The sequence below is a fragment of the Parasteatoda tepidariorum genome, chromosome 9 (assembly GCF_043381705.1).
Source record: "Parasteatoda tepidariorum isolate YZ-2023 chromosome 9, CAS_Ptep_4.0, whole genome shotgun sequence".
NCBI classification, from domain to species: Eukaryota; Metazoa; Arthropoda; class Arachnida; order Araneae; family Theridiidae; genus Parasteatoda; species Parasteatoda tepidariorum.
In genome coordinates, this window is record NC_092212.1 from 36,697,659 (window position 1) to 36,710,931 (window position 13,273).

Here is a 13,273-nt window from a genome sequence, read left to right on the forward strand (position 1 = left end):
TTTTATTTCAGAATACTGAAATATAGAATTCAGAAAATCAATTTTAAATTTAATTTCTGATAAAAATATTAACACAGCACTATTTTAAACTTTGTCCCCAGTGTTTCGCGTCATTCCCTCACAACAATAATCTTATCACCTGCAATCTTCTTAGAATAAAAATGCAGGTGTAAACAGCGTTAATAAGTGGATTTTGGAAGGATGCAGTAAGAACGTAGCTTATGCCAATTAGAAACAGATTAAGATCTGAAAATTGTTAAATACCAGCAAACCTTTCCAGATCTCTTTCTATTGGATAGAACAATGCAACTAATGCTGCCGACTTTATATGCTTTATGGGAAAATTTGTTTAAGCCAAGTTAATATTCGAATGTATGCTTTGTTTCGTAAATATGATTTAATCTCTTCTCTCACCAGTTTTATTGAAGAAAAAAAATTCAAAAATCAACATATTTCTTATTTTTATTTATAACGGCAAGAAACTAAAACAAAACATATAATACAAGTTGTAAGTTGAAATTTTAATTTTTTTTTATGAGTAAGAAACATTTAATTTACCATCAGTTTACTATCCTAAGTTATCTCGGGCAAATGGAAAAAGTCAAATATTAGTCTGTATCAGACCAACTGAAAAGTATTTATAGTTTGAGCAGCGATCCTATTAAATAAGAAAGACACACTGATAAGTAGCAACAAATTGCGTAACTTTCGACCACTGTTATCTTATATTTGTGACTTGATAATACCGAAAAATACGTGCAAGCACTGTGTTGATTCATGATGTAGTATAAATATAGCAATGAGCATTAGCGATTCAGATTTAACTTACTTAGGCGTCATTAATTGCAATATAGTTTTAAGCAGTATCATATCCTTGATAAAAAAAGAAATATAAAAGACACACAACAATATTTGAAGGCTCTATCTGAACAGTGGTACAGCTTTACTAATTAAAAAATTGGAGTTAAATAAACTTGGAGTTGTACAAGCCATTTCCATCGTATTTTAATACTAGTACACCTTTGACTTATTTTTGATAAACAATGGACATCACAAATCAGAAAATATAGGGAAAATAATACATTAATTAGACTTCAAGATTTTGAATCTAAAAATGCAATTAGAGCTATCTACAAATAAGGTCTTTAATTTATTGTTCCTCCCTCATCAACAACAGACAAGTCTGTCGTCTAGCAACAATGGTTTAACTGTTTCGGTTTGAATGTATATGTTTGCCTCAAAAGTAAGGTGATCTCCGAAACAAGGAAGAAAGCTCACCCAGCAGGGAAAGTTCTTTTACTTAACAAGCTCTACTTTGGGTATGTTTGAGAACGAGAAAGCCTCTTTGCACGTTATGGAATCGGTTTTGGTTTGTATTCAGAAGTCCTTTTTATTATATTATATTTACGTTTCTGATTTAAGCATGGTTAACAGATAACTTAGCTACGTCACAAAATAAAAATTAGACTAGTTGTCCATTTATAGTTTTGTAACGCGAATGAATTATTAGGCTATGTTTTTCAATAACTAAACCCTTCTGAACCGTTTACATAACATCTATAAAGAACAGCAATTAATGTATGCAGAGACTAGCATTTAAAAAAAAAAAACAAATAGGGTAAACCAACCAGAGAAGGAACACTACCCAGTGAAGGAACATTTCATAGATATTGATTAAAAATAAGAATTTGAAAGTTTTTCTTTAGATTGATTGGTAACAATAGCTTACTGCCAAACAATAGGAAGTTATCTAGCAATGTTTTGGATTACCTTGTCAAATAGACTTCTCTGGAAAAAATTTTGAATTTGTTACTATCTCTGCAACACCTTGTTTCTTTGAAAAAATTATAAGCTGAGTGTTTGTATTTATATGTTCGAAATGGAATTAATTGCATGTAATAGTTTTATTTTTCTCACTGTGAAAAAGAGAATTCAAAATATAGTTATTGAAGTTACGTTTTATTTTTTTTAAAGCATCATGGCATAATAAAATACTGAGATAAGGGGGTGTTTATTCACTGGATCACCAAACGATGAAAAACCAGTGAAGGAACAAGTGTTCCTTTACTGGTTTTTTTCTAAGTTAATGAAAATATAAGACAAACTTTAATTTTCTTGTACCTTTAGTGATGTTCCGGATCAAAAGTACGTTAAAAATACGAAAAACAACTTCTAAGCAGTGAGGGAACAGGCATGTTCCTTTACTGGGCATAGATTTCCCAGTGAATGAACAGTATGTGATAATATATTGACACTTTAATTTTCAATTCATGATTTCAAAAAAAAGTTTAAATTTTCCAAGTATTTACATGGTATAATTTCAATAATAGGCTTGTTTTTAAATATTTGTATGGCTTATAAATTCATAAAGAGCATTAAAAATAACCAAAATTAAGTGTTCCTTTACTGGGTGTTCATTCACTGGTAAGAGCTGTTCCTTCACTTGGTCTTCTTACTACTTGTTATTTGCACCTCCAAAACTTTAAAACAATATTATGTAAGATCTCTACAATTTTTTTTACATCATTTGCAATTAGTAACAAATAAGTTGACACTGTCATTTAACTAAAATTACGAATTTTGAAATTAATATATTTTAAAAGGCAAGCGAAGCTTAAGTGTTCCATCACTGGTTAGTTTACCCTAAGAGCTTTAGATTTTTTAAGCGGACAGAGAATATAATAATTGCTATTTAACTATTTCATGCGTAAAACCTCGTAAAAATCGTCAGTGATTTAAATAATTTAAATGACTTTACTTGTGATTATGGAAAAATTTTAAAAATTTACAAGAACTACTATGATCCTTCATTTTTTTATTTGAATAATTTATGTAAAAGGTTTTCAGAAGAATAATGATTTTCAAACATTTTTTAATGATAAAAACTTTCAATAATAAAACACATGTTAAAATGAGTTTTAATTCTTCATGCTTTCCGTATCTATTATTTTTTGGTTTAAGTTTCTTACTGGGTTTTCAGAGAAAATTTTCAATACAAAAATTTCCTTATAAATTTTCAAGTTATAATATTTTAATACAAACATTTCGTACCGATGAGCAATCTTTATAACTTTTCCTACAAAATATTCTTCCTCTTTATACATCATTATTGTTTATGTGACATTTTATAGAATAACGTCTTATGCCCTATATCATCATAAAAAAAGACAACGATAAAACAGCTATGTTCTATAACTTAATCAATTTTTTTAAATACTTGTTTTTACTACAAACAAGAAGTTTAGAGGCGGGATGTTTAAAGGAGATAAAGCGCTTAAATCTTATTGAGGTGAACAAAGTTCGAATTCTGGTAGTAGCTGGTTGACAACTGCTCCCATCTCACCCCCAACCATGATGATTTAAAATATATCCAGACAAGGGAAGATCATATGGGTTAGAGTTTTCTTGTTATCGGGCTAATCATGAAAGATTTTCATGGTTTTCCTCTTCATTTAACAAAAATGCGTGTTGATTCCATCAAAATGTTCTCCAGTTGACCAATGTTTTTTGTTGTCTTCTGCATTGGGTTCAAAGTCACAAGGCTATACGAAATCAACATCACATTTAATATGAATCGGCTGTTCAACGACGGTGATAATTTTAAAAAAAGTAAGAAGCTAAAAAATAATATCTTTAATTATTCTGTATAAATGGTTGCACATTGTTTAATTTGATTTGATCATAAATTTTTTTTTAATTTGATTTGATCATTGCCCTCGTTTCCCATTATTTTTTGGTAGAAAGTCAAGTTCCCAGCAGAATGTTACAAAACTAATTCTCAGTATTGAAAAGGATGAAAAATAGTTCTCAAATGTAATTGCTACTTATTGTGAAAATTCTTTGCGATTTATGTTCTTTTAGATTCACTTTCTTTCATAAAACCTTTAACAAAATCTTACAATTTACTAGAACTGAAATATGCTGCTTCAGAAACTAGTTCCAGTGTCAATCTAAAATGCAAGGTATTTTTAATTAAAGATGACGTCTTGTAAACAGTCTGGATCGAAAACTATTGCAACAGAAATTCATGAAATTAGGCAGAGACAAAATGAAATAAGAGTTTTATTTACCACAAAAAAAAACTGTTTTTAAAATTACTACTAGATGGCGATCATCAGCCATCATTTTCATTAGCTTGGTCTGCCAAAACCCTATCTCTGAATCTTCACGATTTTCGATTCTATGGACATGTTAAAAACTTGATCAATGGTGATCTTCTCATGCGATTTCCGAACTTAAAAGATATCATAGCTCACAAAATGCATAATATTCCTCGTTCATAAACTACTTTCAATAATTGGACAGGCAATTCTATGNTTATTTAAATATTAAGTATAATTTATAGGATATATACTTTCTTTATAATGCCATTACATATTTCTATTAATATAAAAAGTTTCAGAGATTTTTATTCACTTTACTTTTTTGGGATTTTATGAACTGAAAAATGACAGTTTTCGTGAGAATGACCCATATACATTAAGAAAATGCAAAATAACTTTCAAGGGCTTTACATGATCATGATAAAATAATTAGTTTCTGACAAAGAACTCTTTTCCTAATTAGCCATTATAAAATGATCAAGAGATTTTTCGGTTTGATATCAGAGGGTGGAAAATGAAGCCAGAAATTGAGAATATCTTGCAAAATGCAGCAGAGTTGCACATGAGAGTGCAAGAATCTTACTGAACCCTGCTCAGTAGACGCACAAGCGGGCTCGCAAGTATTTCATCAAACATGTAAAATGATTAGCGCTTTCATACGCTATGGACTGACGGTACACCGAAATAGATTGTGGTTGAATGAATTGTTAAAACGATGAGAAAACGACAAACAATGTGAAAAGCACACTTTTGCATAATATGTGTCGAAAATCGACATGGTAAAGAAAAAGGGAAAATTAAGTACTTTTTAAAATCACCCAATGAAAAAAGCACATTTAAGAGCCTTAAAAAACGAATATGGAAAATAAGCACCTATAAGTACTTTTTAAAAACGCTACGCACCATGTAAAAACTTGATCAATGGTGATCTTCTCATGCGATTTCCGAACTTAAAAGATATCATAGCTCACAAAATGCATAATATTCCTCATTCATAAACTACTTTCAATAATTGGACAGGCAATTCTATGCTTCTAGATCGTGGCAGGCAATTCTATGCTTCTAGATGATGGCAGGCAATGACATCATATACATATTTACAAAGAGAAGCCTGTGACATTTTGTACATTGTTATTCGTGCATGTTCTCTATAAAGCCATTTAATCACTTATTCGCTATCGTAATGCTCGAATTCGCCATCTGGGGAGAGAACCGGTTCCATGTCTTGTTCTCCTTCTCCTCTTCTCAGTTGTATAGGATATTTTCATCATTCTTAGTATTTTTCCTATTTATCTGACAAAAGTATTTTTTAAGATTTAAACGACGCTTCCTTTTAGAACTATGTTCAATATAGTTTTCAGTTTCAAATAGTTTCCCAGCTTTAAAGTCTCTAATCTATTTAAAACTCCAGAGAGGAACCAACCTACTTCCTTCTCTTATGACTTTCCACACGTTAATGGTAAAAGCATGTAAAGTGTTGCCATAGGAAAAGAGTTCTGCTCTACGCTACCTGTAGCCCATTTCGACCGCCAATTCTCCATTTATTAATATATCTTCTATAATTTTTATTTACTAATTTATTTTTGTTATATAAAACTTCTATTATTTTATCATGTCATCAACTACTAATTTTTATGCTATTCGACACCATAATTTTTTAAGCCTAAACTCGAAATAACTTTGCAAAATTTTTATTCTTTCTATACAAAATTTTAAAAGTAAAACAATAATGTTAGGCAAAAGATAATACACAAAAAAGTAATATATTCAAAACAAAATGTTATGCGATGTCTATTTGGCATAAGCTATGGTAGAACAACAGATATATATGGATGGTTTGGAAAACGATACATCATGGACAAAGTTGTCAGAGAAAGACAGTACATTCAAAACATTGCAATCAGAAAAAAATACAGTCAATCATTCAGTAACTTAAATCCATTTCAAACACTAGTTTACTTTGAAGAATAATATCAAAAATTAGGAGGAGATATTTATTAACTCTGACAAAAAAAATCATTTTCATAACTTTTTCTAAGTTTTGAAAATTCTAAACTGTGTCTTACTATTTTTGGTAGTAAATATGCAAATTAAGTACAAATATTCTGTATAACCAGTATAACCATGAACTTTTTTATCATACCATTGAAATTGATGATTGATTTCTTTTTTTAATTTACTAATGAAGTTACTAAAGGAAGCAAAGATTATTCTTTCTTCCCTGCATTAGAGTGTATAACATAGAGTCTAATGCTGGGCAATTTTTTACAACTGTTTTATAATGAAATTTTGCTAGTAATGTACTGTAAATTCAAACTGAAATTATATTTACCAATAAATTTTGATAAATGAAAAAATAATAAGTTCAATTTAAATTAGCAGAATTTTACAAGCAAAACTTTATTTTAAACCAATCAATCATAAATTACAACAAGTATCAAAATTATAACTACAAATGAATGATAAATAAAATGTATGATTATGGAAAACATCAGTACTACTACTGCAATAATTAAAATATGCAAAAAAAATGAAATTATTTGTTTGTTCTTGGTAGTATACATTACATAAGCTAACATAAAGAACTTTAACTTATTTTAGAACTTACAAAAAAAAAATTCCGTTCCCAATATTCAAATTATCTTTAAGAAAATTAAACAATTAATATTTTTTTGCTTCAGTAGTTCAAATCGACGATCTGTGAAAATGAAGCGATTAAAATTATGATTTGAATCATCCACACTATGGAATTTACTTTAAATGTAGGGGGTAGCTTTACTACTATCATATTTTAAATCTATTAAAAAAGGAAGGAAGTATAAATTAAATAGAGCTGAAGTATTTAAAAGTACCTATTATATATAGCTAAAAGTTCTAAATGTTTTAAATTATTTGTAAATTTCATTTCACGTACAAAAATAAGTGAAAACACAAAAATGCAGTAAAATAAAGATAGTCATGTTAAAATATAGAAAATGAAATATATTCTTTTTAAAATTAATCATTCAAACAAATAATTTTACACCCATGATAACAAAATAATGGCTTATTTACATTCACAAACCAGATAGTAAATAAAATAAGTCAAGCTATAGGTACAAAAACAGATAGAAAAAGATTGAACAGCATGATATTTTAAAATCCAAAGTTATGGAATATATTTGTGAGGTATGCAAAACTGTATTCATAACCAATCAAAATCTTTTACTGCTCTAAAAAGATTTAAACCAGTATATCAATATCTCAGAACAATAATCTATTAGCAAAGTTCTGAAAATATCACAAAAAATAGGATAATTTACAATAATCACATTTCCAACTTGATTTAGACTGAAGGTGTATTAAATATGGTAAAAGTTGAAGAAAGGTTTGAGAAAATTGTACAATTTAATAGATGTTAATTAAGAACTTTTAGTAGTTAAAATATCATAAAATATATTTAACATCTACTTATATTAACTAAAAGTATTAAAAAATTTATCTACTATTATATATTAAAAATTAATAAATTTATACAGTACAGAACCCGTTATCCGGAAATCAGAAAACCGGAAAACCAAAAAACCGGAACGAAATTCGATAAATTTTATCGCCATTTAAAAAAAAAATATTTTTTTCTTCATAAGATTTCAGGATTTCTCTTTCTTTTTTGAAAGATGTTTACCTTACCATCATTTTGGAAATAAGCATTAGTGTATTAATTCATCGTTTTTTTCTTATTTTTAAGATTATTTCCATTTTTTTAGATGGGTTTAACAATAAAAAAAACGACTTTTTGTAGCGATTCAGAAAACCGGAAAAATCAGTTATCCGGAATAGCGATGGTCCCGACCGTTCCGGATAATCGGTTCCCAACTGTAATATGCATTAACCTCTTTTTAATTAAAGCTCCTAATTCTACACTTTTTAACATACTACACCAACTAAAATTTAGCAGCATTTGTAAAATAAATAGAATAATTTTTAAGTTTAGTACAACAAAATTTTCTAAATAATTAAATATTTAACTGGAATCAATCGATTTTGTAAAAGAAAAACTCTGGAAAAAAGTTTACTGTCAGACTATAGAAGAAATAACTCTTTACACTTAAGTTGAAAATTAATTAATTATTAGATTTAAAATGGGTTTTTTTTTTCAGTATAAGAATTTAAAATTCTACTTATAATTGATTCTTTTTGTAAAATATTTAATTTTCAATGAAGCCGTTCATAAATCTGAAACTTTCTAAAACAAAGAAAATCAGAATCAATTTTAAACTCTTAATATATTTCATGAATAATACAGTAGTTATAAAGAAAATTTTAACCACTCAATGTATGATTTAAAAAAGTTCATTTTGTTAATAAAAATATTATAGAAATGTTGAATATTAGGCTGTATTAATACAGCCTAATATTATAATAGTTAGTATAAGCTGTATTAATACAGAATTTAATTTTCAGAAATATTTAAGAAGGTATATTAGGTATACTTCATTTCTTTCATACTTAGGGAAAAAAAAGCACGGAAAGAAATATACATGGAGTACTAGCTATATCATGTTTATATAATACTGAAATAAATACATAAATAAGCATTAAATAGTTGCAAATAATTATTTATTAAAACAAAATTAGGAATTCACACCAAAATATAGATAAATAATGCTTGTAGATACATTTGACATGGCATAATAATAAAATACATAACTACAAAACGTTTTATCAACAAAATTTTTTTTAAAAAAACTGGGAAAAACCTATATCTGCAAGTCATTATATACATAAATATACATCTTTCTCTTAGAAAAAAAAATTAAAAAGCAATAAATAATATCTTTAATTTCACATAGGAATTTAGTTAAAAATTGTACACCAAAATAAAACTAAAAACGGCAGTTCTAAAGGCACTTTACCATGCTTGTCACATTGTATGATTCTGTAAGTATCTTCTTTGGTTTAAAAGTAAAACTATTTACTATTCTATAAGACTAGAATGAAGCAATATTTACATATTAATAACAGTATTTAAAAGGAGTGCTACTTAAAAAAGAATAGTACATATTTCGGTTTATTCATGTCTAAAAATATATTTATTAGACTTAGTAAAACAAGCAAATTAATTTTTTGTCGCATTATACTATTTTATGGATAATGCTTCCAAATTAGGTATTTAATAAAAATTCAAAAATACTATACATATAAAATAAAAGTATATGTTTCTAAAAAAAAGAATTTTTTTTTAAAGATTTTTTGTACACTTCAATGTGGTCAGCAATATGAGATACTAATACCACAATTTACAAGCTAAGAGGAACTATATGAATATTAAAAAATAGACTTAAAAAGATGTTAGTCAAAAAACCAAGATAATTCAAAAGCAGAATAATGAAAATAGACTATTAAAACATTCGTGTTTAAATCGCATGCTAAAAAAATTTTTCGAAACCAATGAAAGTTTATTCATTTTAAATTTATTTATTGTATGCTTATGGGAGCTCTCAGACTACTGAAGTCAGAGGAGTATGGTGCAAATTGTTAAAATTGGTTTGTCATTTGTAGAGTCTAAAAAGTTCGGTTGGTTTAAACACCAGCGATCGAAAAGCCTTTATTTTTTCAAGTAGTCATTTACATTGCAAACTATCAGTTATAAATTTCAGCTCATCATTTTACCAATTATTAGGAATTTATTAAATTTTTTAATAAATATACGTTGATTTGTAATGAAAAATATTACAGAACAATGTACATACTTTTCGTTTCTTTATATCTTTTTCGTTGAAAGAAAATTGATACAAATAAAAATTCATATAAATGAAAACTCACGAAAAAAATTAAAGACTAGATTAATTTCTTAATTAGCATTAGGAAATTAATAATCTGCTTGGTGATATGTAATTAAACTGGTTAAAATGCATGCAGGTGGGAATAATTTTTCAGTTCTGGAAATGATGAATTGAGAATTTTCAATCTCTTTAAAGGTTTTATTCGCTACAGTTGTAATTGTTTTGTTCTGGCAGATTTTTATTTTTTAAATATTGAAAAAATGTTATCAAACAAAGAATTATCAAGACGTGTTACAAAATTGAACTGGGTTATTTTGATAGTTGGAATTAGATGAATGCATTTAAACAATTGAATCGAAACAATTTGAATTATGCTCAACTGGCACCAGGTTTTAAAGTACACCCACTGACACACATTCAGAAAATGTAATCTTTGCTATGAATCATTAATGAAATGAGGCAGTTCAGGCAACAAAATAAGGCACATATACAACAAAATTTACATAAGATAAAAAAATTATTTACATCTGAAATTATATTCTTGAAAATCTCTAAAATATGTTGCAGCACTTTCTTAACTTTAACACATTTTTAATGGATTTAAAAGTAATTGAAATGACCCCTAAAGCTGATATTTTACACTTTACACTGAAACATTTTTTTACAATTAAAGCTTTAGTATATGTAAGCACGCTAAACAATTACAGTTATTTTTTATTTTGGAGAAATGTAATGCAGAAAATAGTGCAAAAAAATAGTTAAAATGAGACAATAATTTTATAAATAAATTAATACTGCTCCTATTGATTACCTCATAAATAGAGAAATTTAATACCTTTACTGGAAAAACAATGAAAATAAATAGAAACACCTTTTTCGAATTAACAACAGTATGAGGGAGGAAAGAGAATAATAAATTATTATAAATAAATTACAAATAAACAAGAGTTGAGATCCTTGGAAAAAGTTTGAAAAATAAATAATAAATTACAGTCTTATTTACATAATAGCATAAAATTTTTTGGTTGAGTCAATAATTAAAATTAGAAAAAAATTTGTTTACTAATTAGCGTGTTATAAAGCAGGCACTAAAGCTATGTTAAAATCCAAAGACACAAAATGTACAGGACATATGCATATAAAAAGTAGATTTATATAGGAATTAAATTTTGACAATTAATAACAGAGTTTTTAAAACTAATTATTGAATGCTTCAAAAATGTTATTCTACTTATACTATTGAATGCTTCAAAAATATATATTTATTTTTGAATAAAACTACAAGAGTTCAAAAAATTAAAGTTACATTTTTAATCGCTCTGTAGAAAATGAAGGATTTGGTACAGGAATTATATTTTTAGAACTAAATACTTTGTCTCTTTTTTAACTAATTATAAAATGTTTCAAAACATCTACATGTGCTTTTGAATGTTTCAAAAATATATATNAAATTAGTTTACTAATTAGCGTGTTATAAAGCAGGCACTAAAGCTATGCTAAAATCCAAAGACACAAAATGTATAGGACATATGCATATAAAAAGTAGATTTATACAGGAATTAAATTTTGACAATTAATTACAGAGTTTTTAAAACTAATTATAGAATGTTTCAAAAATGTTATTCTACATATACTATTGAATGCTTCAAAAATATATATTTATTTTTGAATAAAACTACAAGAGTTTAAAAAATTAAAGTTACATTCTTAATCACTCTGTAGAAAATGAAGTATTTGGTACATGAATTATATTTTTAAAACTAAATACTTTGTCTCTTTTTTAACTAATTATAAAATATTTTAAAACTGTCTCCCTACACGTGATTTTGAATGTTTCAAAAATATATTTCTATATTTAAGTTTTAAATGAACCCACAAAAAGTTCTTAAACAAAGAAGACATTATTGCAGTTTTCAGAATTTATAATTAAATTAGAGCTGTTTAACTATTTACAAAATTTTAAGAGGCGAGAATATTTCAAAGTTTTTTTTAATAATTCTACATACGTTTTGGTTTAAGCAGCAACAATTCTAGACAAGTTTAGCAATTATAAAACTTGTTATTTAAATTTTAACAGCATTGATACAAAATTGATTGTAATTTTAAAAAGTATTATAATAAAAATAAATGTTGAGCATAGAAAAAGGATAAGTTTAGAAATTTCTAATATTGTAAAATTGCTGCAACTTGAATAAAATCAAACTATAATTTATTTAAATTAATCTTGCTTGCAAATTTTACTAATCTTGCAAGTAAATATTACAGCAAAACTCTAAAACTTTTCTTAATAATCTCTGAAGTCTGATACTCAGTCTCGCGTGTACACTTTTTTTAAAAATGTACTAAAAAGAAGTATTACAATTTGAAATTCAGCTAAATTAATATAACCCCCTTTTCGGAGTCCAGCATGCATCTTTTTCATTACATGAAAAATTTAAACCTGCGATGAAATGTATCTAAGTATGTAAAGAGAAAACTACAGATTGTTTTCTTTTAAATTGTTTTGAGTAATCAAATATAGTTAAAATATTCATTATTTTATATTTATCGCACACTATCAGATTGTATTTTAAAATTGAAACATGCCAAACTAGAAATTGAATCATGCATAGCATTGTATGGAAATATGAAACATCCTATTAACAGTTACGGCAGTCATTATTCAGCACATTGAGACAAAAAGTTCTGCTAAATGAAATTCAAAAAGAAAAATTGTACTTTATGAATATAGGAAAATTTTAAGAAAAAATTGTTAGAGATTTTTTTTAAAAATAATATCAAAGAAATGTTTTTTTTTTGCAAGCCTCTGATTCATTGTTCTAATTATAACTATGCATAAATCATTAGAATGTGATAAGACTGAAAAGATATATACATTGATAAAACAAATGAAATATAAAGTTGTATTGTAAATATATACGCATAGTAAAACATATGGATGGTTTTATTGATCTTAAGTAGTAACAACTATTACAATGAAAAACGTATAAATATTAGGTAAACAAAAAAATAGTTGCATTGTGATTTATTCAAAACTATGCATAATCAGTTCAAACAATTTAGAAAAAAAAATCTTTAAAATACTGGTAAATCATTGATCTGACCACAATTGAAGATTTAAGCGGAAAAAGGTTCAAAGTGACATATCGAAGAAATGTAAAAAAGTAAGTTGTGACCAGCTGTATCTATAGAATCTATTTTTTTTATGCAAGGTCAAAAAATAAGACAGTTTTTAGTAAGAAAATGTGTTTCGTGAACACCTTTCTACTATAGGTACATTTTCTAATGCTGGAGGTTCTAAATTTATGAAAATGTCTCTTAATCCACAAAGCTCTTGAATACTTGATAATTTAAAATACAGTACTGAAATCACTGAAACTTTTCTTATTTAAATTCAAAAGACTT